Source organism: Hyla sarda, unplaced genomic scaffold, assembly GCF_029499605.1.
Source record: "Hyla sarda isolate aHylSar1 unplaced genomic scaffold, aHylSar1.hap1 scaffold_705, whole genome shotgun sequence".
NCBI classification, from domain to species: Eukaryota; Metazoa; Chordata; class Amphibia; order Anura; family Hylidae; genus Hyla; species Hyla sarda.
In genome coordinates, this window is record NW_026610724.1 from 126,138 (window position 1) to 141,824 (window position 15,687).

General features: G+C 43.5%; 9 pseudogenes; all 9 read left to right on the plus strand.

Moving 5' to 3' along the window:
- Nucleotides 1-266: 266 nt before the first annotated feature.
- On the plus strand, nt 267-530 carry LOC130344223 (U2 spliceosomal RNA; annotated as a pseudogene).
- Nucleotides 531-2,005: 1,475 nt separating this feature from the next.
- Nucleotides 2,006-2,269, plus strand: LOC130344224 (U2 spliceosomal RNA; annotated as a pseudogene).
- Nucleotides 2,270-3,744: 1,475 nt separating this feature from the next.
- On the plus strand, nt 3,745-4,008 carry LOC130344225 (U2 spliceosomal RNA; annotated as a pseudogene).
- Nucleotides 4,009-5,477: 1,469 nt separating this feature from the next.
- Nucleotides 5,478-5,743, plus strand: LOC130344152 (U2 spliceosomal RNA; annotated as a pseudogene).
- Nucleotides 5,744-7,204: 1,461 nt separating this feature from the next.
- Nucleotides 7,205-7,468, plus strand: LOC130344112 (U2 spliceosomal RNA; annotated as a pseudogene).
- A 1,464-nt stretch (nt 7,469-8,932) lies between these two features.
- LOC130344175 (U2 spliceosomal RNA) lies at nt 8,933-9,196 on the plus strand (annotated as a pseudogene).
- Nucleotides 9,197-10,665: 1,469 nt separating this feature from the next.
- On the plus strand, nt 10,666-10,929 carry LOC130344113 (U2 spliceosomal RNA; annotated as a pseudogene).
- Nucleotides 10,930-12,396: 1,467 nt separating this feature from the next.
- Nucleotides 12,397-12,660, plus strand: LOC130344114 (U2 spliceosomal RNA; annotated as a pseudogene).
- Nucleotides 12,661-14,130: 1,470 nt separating this feature from the next.
- LOC130344116 (U2 spliceosomal RNA) lies at nt 14,131-14,394 on the plus strand (annotated as a pseudogene).
- The last annotated feature ends 1,293 nt before the right edge of the window (nt 14,395-15,687 follow it).

Below are 15,687 nucleotides of genomic sequence, written 5' to 3' on the forward strand. Positions count from 1 at the left end.
TGCAAGAGGAGGAGTGATGGGGGTTCAGGCAAAAGCCAGGCTATGGATTGCATTGCTAAATGCTCCATCAGAGTGCAATGGTCGCCTGTCCTTTTTTTAAGTGATGATGTGGGTTTAGCCTGTGCTGTATGTATGTATGGGTGGCTGACTGCCACCCACCCAGAGAGTGTATGGGAGGCTGGTTGGCTGCCAGCCTTCCTTCCATTCCTATGAGTAATGTGAGTGCTCATGAAGGGGACATGGTTGGGTCCACCCCTTTCCCGGTTATCCCCTCTAGGCCTTTTGGCTTAGATCAAGTGTAAAAAAAGAAAGGATCTTGCGACAGATCGCATCCTGAGGCACGTTTTTTTTTGTGTGAATACTTGCACTTGGGTGACTTGTGAGCACATACTGATACATACGTTCCCTATCTGGGGACCATAAATTAAATGGATTTTTGAGAAAGGGAGCTGATTTGGAAGCTTGCTTCTGTCGCCCTATGCATTGACCCGATGTGGCAGTATATTCGGGTAGTGAACAGTGCACCACCCCATTCCAGTGTTAAACAAGAAAGATTCTCATTTAATCCTCCGTGGGTGAGAATTTGAGTTTGAGAATTGGAGACCAAAATGATGAGTTGCACTGACTGGTTTATGAACGTCTATTCATTTAGCGTTTTAATGACCATGTTTGCACACTGATTGGTGTAAAAAAATAAAATAAAACTAAATAATAATAATCTAGCACACCTGTGCAGGTTTGACATGACATGACAGGTAGCTGTCTTGTGGGTGGTGCTGAATCCTGTTAAATGACGTGAGGGTCTCATGCCTATACACAAGGGTGTGTCATTGCTGTTGCTTGACCATGCATTGGTATCTGTGGTCAGTGAATGATAAAAACAAAATTTACCATCCATTGATGGATGGGAAATCCGCCATGAGGCATTTGTTTTTAGAAACTGCTGCTCACAACCAATGTTGCAATGGAGTGTCTCCATCTGCTGGTGGTATTGGAAAGGCATTAGTGCTATGACAGGGTCTGAAGAAGAAGAAGAAGAAGAAGACGGAAAAAAATATATATAAAAAGAAAAAGAGAGAGAGAGAGAGAGAGAGACTGACTTAGTGAGCGAGTGAGTGAGAGAGTGAGAGTGAGTGAGAGTGAATGAGTGAGTGAGTGATTGAGTGAGTGAGTGAGTGAGTGAGTGAGAACAAATGAGTTAAAGCAAGTGAGTGAGAGAGATCGAATGAATGAAAGTCTGAATGACAGAAAGAAAAAAGGATGAAGAAAGAAGCATGAAGAAAAAAAAATGTATATGGAGTTGCTGACATGAGTGCAATCTACAAAGCTGTTGAGGCTGATCCTCATGGGAGGATTATTGCACCAGGACCCTTAGCACTTTTAAAATGCCATTCAATGCCACGGGCTAGATGTAAACTGCAGATGACCATGTTGTGGTAGTTACCATGGATACCCAAGTGATGTGTGAGCTAACACATAGGCCCAACAGATTCCAAGAAGGCCAGAATCACCAGCGGCACCACCATCGATTGTCAGGTCACCCGGATTCAGCAAATACCAGAGTCCAAAATGATGCAGGTTTATACTGTTAATTTTCAGTTTATCGTTACAGTTGGTGTTATTCCATGTCGGAAGGGACGCAGCTACAGCCAGTGGGGTAACTAGAGACAGGCAGGCAGCTATGTGCAACAAAGGTAGGCGTGTTGTTTTCATATGCAGATCTGAAATATTGTCTTATATGCAAGAGGAGGAGTGATGGGGGTTCAGGCAAAAGCCAGGCTATGGATTGCATTGCTAAATGCTCCATCAGAGTGCAATGGTCGCCTGTCCTTTTTTTAAGTGATGATGTGGGTTTAGCCTGTGCTGTATGTATGTATGGGTGGCTGACTGCCACCCACCCAGAGAGTGTATGGGAGGCTGGTTGGCTGCCAGCCTTCCTTCCATTCCTATGAGTAATGTGAGTGCTCATGAAGGGGACATGGTTGGGTCCACCCCTTTCCCGGTTATCCCCTCTAGGCCTTTTGGCTTAGATCAAGTGTAAAAAAAGAAAGGATCTTGCGACAGATCGCATCCTGAGGCACGTTTTTTTTTGTGTGAATACTTGCACTTGGGTGACTTGTGAGCACATACTGATACATACGTTCCCTATCTGGGGACCATAAATTAAATGGATTTTTGAGAAAGGGAGCTGATTTGGAAGCTTGCTTCTGTCGCCCTATGCATTGACCCGATGTGGCAGTATATTCGGGTAGTGAACAGTGCACCACCCCATTCCAGTGTTAAACAAGAAAGATTCTCATTTAATCCTCCGTGGGTGAGAATTTGAGTTTGAGAATTGGAGACCAAAATGATGAGTTGCACTGACTGGTTTATGAACGTCTATTCATTTAGCGTTTTAATGACCATGTTTGCACACTGATTGGTGTAAAAAAATAAAATAAAACTAAATAATAATAATCTAGCACACCTGTGCAGGTTTGACATGACATGACAGGTAGCTGTCTTGTGGGTGGTGCTGAATCCTGTTAAATGACGTGAGGGTCTCATGCCTATACACAAGGGTGTGTCATTGCTGTTGCTTGACCATGCATTGGTATCTGTGGTCAGTGAATGATAAAAACAAAATTTACCATCCATTGATGGATGGGAAATCCGCCATGAGGCATTTGTTTTTAGAAACTGCTGCTCACAACCAATGTTGCAATGGAGTGTCTCCATCTGCTGGTGGTATTGGAAAGGCATTAGTGCTATGACAGGGTCTGAAGAAGAAGAAGAAGAAGAAGACGGAAAAAAATATATATAAAAAGAAAAAGAGAGAGAGAGAGAGAGAGAGACTGACTTAGTGAGCGAGTGAGTGAGAGAGTGAGAGTGAGTGAGAGTGAATGAGTGAGTGAGTGATTGAGTGAGTGAGTGAGTGAGTGAGTGAGAACAAATGAGTTAAAGCAAGTGAGTGAGAGAGATCGAATGAATGAAAGTCTGAATGACAGAAAGAAAAAAGGATGAAGAAAGAAGCATGAAGAAAAAAAAATGTATATGGAGTTGCTGACATGAGTGCAATCTACAAAGCTGTTGAGGCTGATCCTCATGGGAGGATTATTGCACCAGGACCCTTAGCACTTTTAAAATGCCATTCAATGCCACGGGCTAGATGTAAACTGCAGATGACCATGTTGTGGTAGTTACCATGGATACCCAAGTGATGTGTGAGCTAACACATAGGCCCAACAGATTCCAAGAAGGCCAGAATCACCAGCGGCACCACCATCGATTGTCAGGTCACCCGGATTCAGCAAATACCAGAGTCCAAAATGATGCAGGTTTATACTGTTAATTTTCAGTTTATCGTTACAGTTGGTGTTATTCCATGTCGGAAGGGACGCAGCTACAGCCAGTGGGGTAACTAGAGACAGGCAGGCAGCTATGTGCAACAAAGGTAGGCGTGTTGTTTTCATATGCAGATCTGAAATATTGTCTTATATGCAAGAGGAGGAGTGATGGGGGTTCAGGCAAAAGCCAGGCTATGGATTGCATTGCTAAATGCTCCATCAGAGTGCAATGGTCGCCTGTCCTTTTTTTAAGTGATGATGTGGGTTTAGCCTGTGCTGTATGTATGTATGGGTGGCTGACTGCCACCCACCCAGAGAGTGTATGGGAGGCTGGTTGGCTGCCAGCCTTCCTTCCATTCCTATGAGTAATGTGAGTGCTCATGAAGGGGACATGGTTGGGTCCACCCCTTTCCCGGTTATCCCCTCTAGGCCTTTTGGCTTAGATCAAGTGTAAAAAAAGAAAGGATCTTGCGACAGATCGCATCCTGAGGCACGTTTTTTTTTGTGTGAATACTTGCACTTGGGTGACTTGTGAGCACATACTGATACATACGTTCCCTATCTGGGGACCATAAATTAAATGGATTTTTGAGAAAGGGAGCTGATTTGGAAGCTTGCTTCTGTCGCCCTATGCATTGACCCGATGTGGCAGTATATTCGGGTAGTGAACAGTGCACCACCCCATTCCAGTGTTAAACAAGAAAGATTCTCATTTAATCCTCCGTGGGTGAGAATTTGAGTTTGAGAATTGGAGACCAAAATGATGAGTTGCACTGACTGGTTTATGAACGTCTATTCATTTAGCGTTTTAATGACCATGTTTGCACACTGATTGGTGTAAAAAAATAAAATAAAACTAAATAATAATAATCTAGCACACCTGTGCAGGTTTGACATGACATGACAGGTAGCTGTCTTGTGGGTGGTGCTGAATCCTGTTAAATGACGTGAGGGTCTCATGCCTATACACAAGGGTGTGTCATTGCTGTTGCTTGACCATGCATTGGTATCTGTGGTCAGTGAATGATAAAAACAAAATTTACCATCCATTGATGGATGGGAAATCCGCCATGAGGCATTTGTTTTTAGAAACTGCTGCTCACAACCAATGTTGCAATGGAGTGTCTCCATCTGCTGGTGGTATTGGAAAGGCATTAGTGCTATGACAGGGTCTGAAGAAGAAGAAGAAGAAGAAGACGGAAAAAAATATATATAAAAAGAAAAAGAGAGAGAGAGAGAGAGAGACTGACTTAGTGAGCGAGTGAGTGAGAGAGTGAGAGTGAGTGAGAGTGAATGAGTGAGTGAGTGATTGAGTGAGTGAGTGAGTGAGTGAGAACAAATGAGTTAAAGCAAGTGAGTGAGAGAGATCGAATGAATGAAAGTCTGAATGACAGAAAGAAAAAAGGATGAAGAAAGAAGCATGAAGAAAAAAAAATGTATATGGAGTTGCTGACATGAGTGCAATCTACAAAGCCGTTGAGGCTGATCCTCATGGGAGGATTATTGCACCAGGACCCTTAGCACTTTTAAAATGCCATTCAATGCCACGGGCTAGATGTAAACTGCAGATGACCATGTTGTGGTAGTTACCATGGATACCCAAGTGATGTGTGAGCTAACACATAGGCCCAACAGATTCCAAGAAGGCCAGAATCACCAGCGGCACCACCATCGATTGTCAGGTCACCCGGATTCAGCAAATACCAGAGTCCAAAATGATGCAGGTTTATACTGTTAATTTTCAGTTTATCGTTACAGTTGGTGTTATTCCATGTCGGAAGGGACGCAGCTACAGCCAGTGGGGTAACTAGAGACAGGCAGGCAGCTATGTGCAACAAAGGTAGGCGTGTTGTTTTCATATGCAGATCTGAAATATTGTCTTATATGCAAGAGGAGGAGTGATGGGGGTTCAGGCAAAAGCCAGGCTATGGATTGCATTGCTAAATGCTCCATCAGAGTGCAATGGTCGCCTGTCCTTTTTTTAAGTGATGATGTGGGTTTAGCCTGTGCTGTATGTATGTATGGGTGGCTGACTGCCACCCACCCAGAGAGTGTATGGGAGGCTGGTTGGCTGCCAGCCTTCCTTCCATTCCTATGAGTAATGTGAGTGCTCATGAAGGGGACATGGTTGGGTCCACCCCTTTCCCGGTTATCCCCTCTAGGCCTTTTGGCTTAGATCAAGTGTAAAAAAAGAAAGGATCTTGCGACAGATCGCATCCTGAGGCACGTTTTTTTTTTTGTGTGAATACTTGCACTTGGGTGACTTGTGAGCACATACTGATACATACGTTCCCTATCTGGGGACCATAAATTAAATGGATTTTTGAGAAAGGGAGCTGATTTGGAAGCTTGCTTCTGTCGCCCTATGCATTGACCCGATGTGGCAGTATATTCGGGTAGTGAACAGTGCACCACCCCATTCCAGTGTTAAACAAGAAAGATTCTCATTTAATCCTCCGTGGGTGAGAATTTGAGTTTGAGAATTGGAGACCAAAATGATGAGTTGCACTGACTGGTTTATGAACGTCTATTCATTTAGCGTTTTAATGACCATGTTTGCACACTGATTGGTGTAAAAAAATAAAATAAAACTAAATAATAATAATCTAGCACACCTGTGCAGGTTTGACATGACATGACAGGTAGCTGTCTTGTGGGTGGTGCTGAATCCTGTTAAATGACGTGAGGGTTTCATGCCTATACACAAGGGTGTGTCATTGCTGTTGCTTGACCATGCATTGGTATCTGTGGTCAGTGAATGATAAAAACAAAATTTACCATCCATTGATGGATGGGAAATCCGCCATGAGGCATTTGTTTTTAGAAACTGCTGCTCACAACCAATGTTGCAATGGAGTGTCTCCATCTGCTGGTGGTATTGGAAAGGCATTAGTGCTATGATAGGGTCTGAAGAAGAAGAAGAAGAAGAAGACGGAAAAAAATATATATAAAAAGAAAAAGAGAGAGAGAGAGAGACTGACTTAGTGAGCGAGTGAGTGAGAGAGTGAGAGTGAGTGAGAGTGAATGAGTGAGTGAGTGATTGAGTGAGTGAGTGAGTGAGAACAAATGAGTTAAAGCAAGTGAGTGAGAGAGATCGAATGAATGAAAGTCTGAATGACAGAAAGAAAAAAGGATGAAGAAAGAAGCATGAAGAAAAAAAAATGTATATGGAGTTGCTGACATGAGTGCAATCTACAAAGCCGTTGAGGCTGATCCTCATGGGAGGATTATTGCACCAGGACCCTTAGCACTTTTAAAATGCCATTCAATGCCACGGGCTAGATGTAAACTGCAGATGACCATGTTGTGGTAGTTACCATGGATACCCAAGTGATGTGTGAGCTAACACATAGGCCCAACAGATTCCAAGAAGGCCAGAATCACCAGCGGCACCACCATCGATTGTCAGGTCACCCGGATTCAGCAAATACCAGAGTCCAAAATGATGCAGGTTTATACTGTTAATTTTCAGTTTATCGTTACAGTTGGTGTTATTCCATGTCGGAAGGGACGCAGCTACAGCCAGTGGGGTAACTAGAGACAGGCAGGCAGCTATGTGCAACAAAGGTAGGCGTGTTGTTTTCATATGCAGATCTGAAATATTGTCTTATATGCAAGAGGAGGAGTGATGGGGGTTCAGGCAAAAGCCAGGCTATGGATTGCATTGCTAAATGCTCCATCAGAGTGCAATGGTCGCCTGTCCTTTTTTTAAGTGATGATGTGGGTTTAGCCTGTGCTGTATGTATGTATGGGTGGCTGACTGCCACCCACCCAGAGAGTGTATGGGAGGCTGGTTGGCTGCCAGCCTTCCTTCCATTCCTATGAGTAATGTGAGTGCTCATGAAGGGGACATGGTTGGGTCCACCCCTTTCCCGGTTATCCCCTCTAGGCCTTTTGGCTTAGATCAAGTGTAAAAAAAGAAAGGATCTTGCGACAGATCGCATCCTGAGGCACGTTTTTTTTTGTGTGAATACTTGCACTTGGGTGACTTGTGAGCACATACTGATACATACGTTCCCTATCTGGGGACCATAAATTAAATGGATTTTTGAGAAAGGGAGCTGATTTGGAAGCTTGCTTCTGTCGCCCTATGCATTGACCCGATGTGGCAGTATATTCGGGTAGTGAACAGTGCACCACCCCATTCCAGTGTTAAACAAGAAAGATTCTCATTTAATCCTCCGTGGGTGAGAATTTGAGTTTGAGAATTGGAGACCAAAATGATGAGTTGCACTGACTGGTTTATGAACGTCTATTCATTTAGCGTTTTAATGACCATGTTTGCACACTGATTGGTGTAAAAAAATAAAATAAAACTAAATAATAATAATCTAGCACACCTGTGCAGGTTTGACATGACATGACAGGTAGCTGTCTTGTGGGTGGTGCTGAATCCTGTTAAATGACGTGAGGGTCTCATGCCTATACACAAGGGTGTGTCATTGCTGTTGCTTGACCATGCATTGGTATCTGTGGTCAGTGAATGATAAAAACAAAATTTACCATCCATTGATGGATGGGAAATCCGCCATGAGGCATTTGTTTTTAGAAACTGCTGCTCACAACCAATGTTGCAATGGAGTGTCTCCATCTGCTGGTGGTATTGGAAAGGCATTAGTGCTATGACAGGGTCTGAAGAAGAAGAAGAAGAAGACGGAAAAAAATATATATAAAAAGAAAAAGAGAGAGAGAGAGAGAGAGAGACTGACTTAGTGAGCGAGTGAGTGAGAGAGTGAGAGTGAGTGAGAGTGAATGAGTGAGTGATTGAGTGAGTGAGTGAGTGAGTGAGAACAAATGAGTTAAAGCAAGTGAGTGAGAGAGATCGAATGAATGAAAGTCTGAATGACAGAAAGAAAAAAGGATGAAGAAAGAAGCATGAAGAAAAAAAAATGTATATGGAGTTGCTGACATGAGTGCAATCTACAAAGCCGTTGAGGCTGATCCTCATGGGAGGATTATTGCACCAGGACCCTTAGCACTTTTAAAATGCCATTCAATGCCACGGGCTAGATGTAAACTGCAGATGACCATGTTGTGGTAGTTACCATGGATACCCAAGTGATGTGTGAGCTAACACATAGGCCCAACAGATTCCAAGAAGGCCAGAATCACCAGCGGCACCACCATCGATTGTCAGGTCACCCGGATTCAGCAAATACCAGAGTCCAAAATGATGCAGGTTTATACTGTTAATTTTCAGTTTATCGTTACAGTTGGTGTTATTCCATGTCGGAAGGGACGCAGCTACAGCCAGTGGGGTAACTAGAGACAGGCAGGCAGCTATGTGCAACAAAGGTAGGCGTGTTGTTTTCATATGCAGATCTGAAATATTGTCTTATATGCAAGAGGAGGAGTGATGGGGGTTCAGGCAAAAGCCAGGCTATGGATTGCATTGCTAAATGCTCCATCAGAGTGCAATGGTCGCCTGTCCTTTTTTTAAGTGATGATGTGGGTTTAGCCTGTGCTGTATGTATGTATGGGTGGCTGACTGCCACCCACCCAGAGAGTGTATGGGAGGCTGGTTGGCTGCCAGCCTTCCTTCCATTCCTATGAGTAATGTGAGTGCTCATGAAGGGGACATGGTTGGGTCCACCCCTTTCCCGGTTATCCCCTCTAGGCATTTTGGCTTAGATCAAGTGTAAAAAAAGAAAGGATCTTGCGACAGATCGCATCCTGAGGCACGTTTTTTTTTGTGTGAATACTTGCACTTGGGTGACTTGTGAGCACATACTGATACATACGTTCCCTATCTGGGGACCATAAATTAAATGGATTTTTGAGAAAGGGAGTTGATTTGGAAGCTTGCTTCTGTCGCCCTATGCATTGACCCGATGTGGCAGTATATTCGGGTAGTGAACAGTGCACCACCCCATTCCAGTGTTAAACAAGAAAGATTCTCATTTAATCCTCCGTGGGTGAGAATTTGAGTTTGAGAATTGGAGACCAAAATGATGAGTTGCACTGACTGGTTTATGAACGTCTATTCATTTAGCGTTTTAATGACCATGTTTGCACACTGATTGGTGTAAAAAAATAAAATAAAACTAAATAATAATAATCTAGCACACCTGTGCAGGTTTGACATGACATGACAGGTAGCTGTCTTGTGGGTGGTGCTGAATCCTGTTAAATGACGTGAGGGTCTCATGCCTATACACAAGGGTGTGTCATTGCTGTTGCTTGACCATGCATTGGTATCTGTGGTCAGTGAATGATAAAAACAAAATTTACCATCCATTGATGGATGGGAAATCCGCCATGAGGCATTTGTTTTTAGAAACTGCTGCTCACAACCAATGTTGCAATGGAGTGTCTCCATCTGCTGGTGGTATTGGAAAGGCATTAGTGCTATGACAGGGTCTGAAGAAGAAGAAGAAGAAGAAGACGGAAAAAAATATATATAAAAAGAAAAAGAGAGAGAGAGAGAGAGAGACTGACTTAGTGAGCGAGTGAGTGAGAGAGTGAGAGTGAGTGAGAGTGAATGAGTGAGTGAGTGATTGAGTGAGTGAGTGAGTGAGTGAGAACAAATGAGTTAAAGCAAGTGAGTGAGAGAGATCGAATGAATGAAAGTCTGAATGACAGAAAGAAAAAAGGATGAAGAAAGAAGCATGAAGAAAAAAAAATGTATATGGAGTTGCTGACATGAGTGCAATCTACAAAGCCGTTGAGGCTGATCCTCATGGGAGGATTATTGCACCAGGACCCTTAGCACTTTTAAAATGCCATTCAATGCCACGGGCTAGATGTAAACTGCAGATGACCATGTTGTGGTAGTTACCATGGATACCCAAGTGATGTGTGAGCTAACACATAGGCCCAACAGATTCCAAGAAGGCCAGAATCACCAGCGGCACCACCATCGATTGTCAGGTCACCCGGATTCAGCAAATACCAGAGTCCAAAATGATGCAGGTTTATACTGTTAATTTTCAGTTTATCGTTACAGTTGGTGTTATTCCATGTCGGAAGGGACGCAGCTACAGCCAGTGGGGTAACTAGAGACAGGCAGGCAGCTATGTGCAACAAAGGTAGGCGTGTTGTTTTCATATGCAGATCTGAAATATTGTCTTATATGCAAGAGGAGGAGTGATGGGGGTTCAGGCAAAAGCCAGGCTATGGATTGCATTGCTAAATGCTCCATCAGAGTGCAATGGTCGCCTGTCCTTTTTTTAAGTGATGATGTGGGTTTAGCCTGTGCTGTATGTATGTATGGGTGGCTGACTGCCACCCACCCAGAGAGTGTATGGGAGGCTGGTTGGCTGCCAGCCTTCCTTCCATTCCTATGAGTAATGTGAGTGCTCATGAAGGGGACATGGTTGGGTCCACCCCTTTCCCGGTTATCCCCTCTAGGCCTTTTGGCTTAGATCAAGTGTAAAAAAAGAAAGGATCTTGCGACAGATCGCATCCTGAGGCACGTTTTTTTTTGTGTGAATACTTGCACTTGGGTGACTTGTGAGCACATACTGATACATACGTTCCCTATCTGGGGACCATAAATTAAATGGATTTTTGAGAAAGGGAGCTGATTTGGAAGCTTGCTTCTGTCGCCCTATGCATTGACCCGATGTGGCAGTATATTCGGGTAGTGAACAGTGCACCACCCCATTCCAGTGTTAAACAAGAAAGATTCTCACTTAATCCTCCGTGGGTGAGAATTTGAGTTTGAGAATTGGAGACCAAAATGATGAGTTGCACTGACTGGTTTATGAACGTCTATTCATTTAGCGTTTTAATGACCATGTTTGCACACTGATTGGTGTAAAAAAATAAAATAAAACTAAATAATAATAATCTAGCACACCTGTGCAGGTTTGACATGACATGACAGGTAGCTGTCTTGTGGGTGGTGCTGAATCCTGTTAAATGACGTGAGGGTCTCATGCCTATACACAAGGGTGTGTCATTGCTGTTGCTTGACCATGCATTGGTATCTGTGGTCAGTGAATGATAAAAACAAAATTTACCATCCATTGATGGATGGGAAATCCGCCATGAGGCATTTGTTTTTAGAAACTGCTGCCCACAACCAATGTTGCAATGGAGTGTCTCCATCTGCTGGTGGTATTGGAAAGGCATTATTGCTATGACAGGGTCTGAAGAAGAAGAAGAAGAAGAAGAAGAAGACGGAAAAAAATATATATAAAAAGAAAAAGAGAGAGAGAGAGAGAGAGACTGACTTAGTGAGCGAGTGAGTGAGAGAGTGAGAGTGAGTGAGAGTGAATGAGTGAGTGAGTGATTGAGTGAGTGAGTGAGAACAAATGAGTTAAAGCAAGTGAGTGAGAGAGATCGAATGAATGAAAGTCTGAATGACAGAAAGAAAAAAGGATGAAGAAAGAAGCATGAAGAAAAAAAAATGTATATGGAGTTGCTGACATGAGTGCAATCTACAAAGCCGTTGAGGCTGATCCTCATGGGAGGATTATTGCACCAGGACCCTTAGCACTTTTAAAATGCCATTCAATGCCACGGGCTAGATGTAAACTGCAGATGACCATGTTGTGGTAGTTACCATGGATACCCAAGTGATGTGTGAGCTAACACATAGGCCCAACAGATTCCAAGAAGGCCAGAATCACCAGCGGCACCACCATCGATTGTCAGGTCACCCGGATTCAGCAAATACCAGAGTCCAAAATGATGCAGGTTTATACTGTTAATTTTCAGTTTATCGTTACAGTTGGTGTTATTCCATGTCGGAAGGGACGCAGCTACAGCCAGTGGGGTAACTAGAGACAGGCAGGCAGCTATGTGCAACAAAGGTAGGCGTGTTGTTTTCATATGCAGATCTGAAATATTGTCTTATATGCAAGAGGAGGAGTGATGGGGGTTCAGGCAAAAGCCAGGCTATGGATTGCATTGCTAAATGCTCCATCAGAGTGCAATGGTCGCCTGTCCTTTTTTTAAGTGATGATGTGGGTTTAGCCTGTGCTGTATGTATGTATGGGTGGCTGACTGCCACCCACCCAGAGAGTGTATGGGAGGCTGGTTGGCTGCCAGCCTTCCTTCCATTCCTATGAGTAATGTGAGTGCTCATGAAGGGGACATGGTTGGGTCCACCCCTTTCCCGGTTATCCCCTCTAGGCCTTTTGGCTTAGATCAAGTGTAAAAAAAGAAAGGATCTTGCGACAGATCGCATCCTGAGGCACGTTTTTTTTTGTGTGAATACTTGCACTTGGGTGACTTGTGAGCACATACTGATACATACGTTCCCTATCTGGGGACCATAAATTAAATGGATTTTTGAGAAAGGGAGCTGATTTGGAAGCTTGCTTCTGTCGCCCTATGCATTGACCCGATGTGGCAGTATATTCGGGTAGTGAACAGTGCACCACCCCATTCCAGTGTTAAACAAGAAAGATTCTCATTTAATCCTCCGTGGGTGAGAATTTGAGTTTGAGAATTGGAGACCAAAATGATGAGTTGCACTGACTGGTTTATGAACGTCTATTCATTTAGCGTTTTAATGACCATGTTTGCACACTGATTGGTGTAAAAAAATAAAATAAAACTAAATAATAATAATCTAGCACACCTGTGCAGGTTTGACATGACATGACAGGTAGCTGTCTTGTGGGTGGTGCTGAATCCTGTTAAATGACGTGAGGGTCTCATGCCTATACACAAGGGTGTGTCATTGCTGTTGCTTGACCATGCATTGGTATCTGTGGTCAGTGAATGATAAAAACAAAATTTACCATCCATTGATGGATGGGAAATCCGCCATGAGGCATTTGTTTTTAGAAACTGCTGCTCACAACCAATGTTGCAATGGAGTGTCTCCATCTGCTGGTGGTATTGGAAAGGCATTAGTGCTATGACAGGGTCTGAAGAAGAAGAAGAAGAAGAAGAAGACGGAAAAAAATATATATAAAAAGAAAAAGAGAGAGAGAGAGAGAGAGAGACTGACTTAGTGAGCGAGTGAGTGAGAGAGTGAGAGTGAGTGAGAGTGAATGAGTGAGTGATTGAGTGAGTGAGTGAGTGAGTGAGAACAAATGAGTTAAAGCAAGTGAGTGAGAGAGATCGAATGAATGAAAGTCTGAATGACAGAAAGAAAAAAGGATGAAGAAAGAAGCATGAAGAAAAAAAAATGTATATGGAGTTGCTGACATGAGTGCAATCTACAAAGCCGTTGAGGCTGATCCTCATGGGAGGATTATTGCACCAGGACCCTTAGCACTTTTAAAATGCCATTCAATGCCACGGGCTAGATGTAAACTGCAGATGACCATGTTGTGGTAGTTACCATGGATACCCAAGTGATGTGTGAGCTAACACATAGGCCCAACAGATTCCAAGAAGGCCAGAATCACCAGCGGCACCACCATCGATTGTCAGGTCACCCGGATTCAGCAAATACCAGAGTCCAAAATGATGCAGGTTTATACTGTTAATTTTCAGTTTATCGTTACAGTTGGTGTTATTCCATGTCGGAAGGGACGCAGCTACAGCCAGTGGGGTAACTAGAGACAGGCAGGCAGCTATGTGCAACAAAGGTAGGCGTGTTGTTTTCATATGCAGATCTGAAATATTGTCTTATATGCAAGAGGAGGAGTGATGGGGGTTCAGGCAAAAGCCAGGCTATGGATTGCATTGCTAAATGCTCCATCAGAGTGCAATGGTCGCCTGTCCTTTTTTTAAGTGATGATGTGGGTTTAGCCTGTGCTGTATGTATGTATGGGTGGCTGGCTGCCACCCACCCAGAGAGTGTATGGGAGGCTGGTTGGCTGCCAGCCTTCCTTCCATTCCTATGAGTAATGTGAGTGCTCATGAAGGGGACATGGTTGGGTCCACCCCTTTCCCGGTTATCCCCTCTAGGCCTTTTGGCTTAGATCAAGTGTAAAAAAAGAAAGGATCTTGCGACAGATCGCATCCTGAGGCACGTTTTTTTTTGTGTGAATACTTGCACTTGGGTGACTTGTGAGCACATACTGATACATACGTTCCCTATCTGGGGACCATAAATTAAATGGATTTTTGAGAAAGGGAGCTGATTTGGAAGCTTGCTTCTGTCGCCCTATGCATTGACCCGATGTGGCAGTATATTCGGGTAGTGAACAGTGCACCACCCCATTCCAGTGTTAAACAAGAAAGATTCTCATTTAATCCTCCGTGGGTGAGAATTTGAGTTTGAGAATTGGAGACCAAAATGATGAGTTGCACTGACTGGTTTATGAACGTCTATTCATTTAGCGTTTTAATGACCATGTTTGCACACTGATTGGTGTAAAAAAATAAAATAAAACTAAATAATAATAATCTAGCACACCTGTGCAGGTTTGACATGACATGACAGGTAGCTGTCTTGTGGGTGGTGCTGAATCCTGTTAAATGACGTGAGGGTCTCATGCCTATACACAAGGGTGTGTCATTGCTGTTGCTTGACCATGCATTGGTATCTGTGGTCAGTGAATGATAAAAACAAAATTTACCATCCATTGATGGATGGGAAATCCGCCATGAGGCATTTGTTTTTAGAAACTGCTGCTCACAACCAATGTTGCAATGGAGTGTCTCCATCTGCTGGTGGTATTGGAAAGGCATTAGTGCTATGACAGGGTCTGAAGAAGAAGAAGAAGAAGAAGAAGAAGACGGAAAAAAATATATATAAAAAGAAAAAGAGAGAGAGAGAGAGAGAGACTGACTTAGTGAGCGAGTGAGTGAGAGAGTGAGAGTGAGTGAGAGTGAATGAGTGAGTGAGTGATTGAGTGAGTGAGTGAGTGAGTGAGAACAAATGAGTTAAAGCAAGTGAGTGAGAGAGATCGAATGAATGAAAGTCTGAATGACAGAAAGAAAAAAGGATGAAGAAAGAAGCATGAAGAAAAAAAAATGTATATGGAGTTGCTGACATGAGTGCAATCTACAAAGCCGTTGAGGCTGATCCTCATGGGAGGATTATTGCACCAGGACCCTTAGCACTTTTAAAATGCCATTCAATGCCACGGGCTAGATGTAAACTGCAGATGACCATGTTGTGGTAGTTACCATGGATACCCAAGTGATGTGTGAGCTAACACATAGGCCCAACAGATTCCAAGAAGGCCAGAATCACCAGCGGCACCACCATCGATTGTCAGGTCACCCGGATTCAGCAAATACCAGAGTCCAAAATGATGCAGGTTTATACTGTTAATTTTCAGTTTATCGTTACAGTTGGTGTTATTCCATGTCGGAAGGGACGCAGCTACAGCCAGTGGGGTAACTAGAGACAGGCAGGCAGCTATGTGCAACAAAGGTAGGCGTGTTGTTTTCATATGCAGATCTGAAATATTGTCTTATATGCAAGAGGAGGAGTGATGGGGGTTCAGGCAAAAGCCAGGCTATGGATTGCATTGCTAAATGCTCCATCAGAGTGCAATGGTCG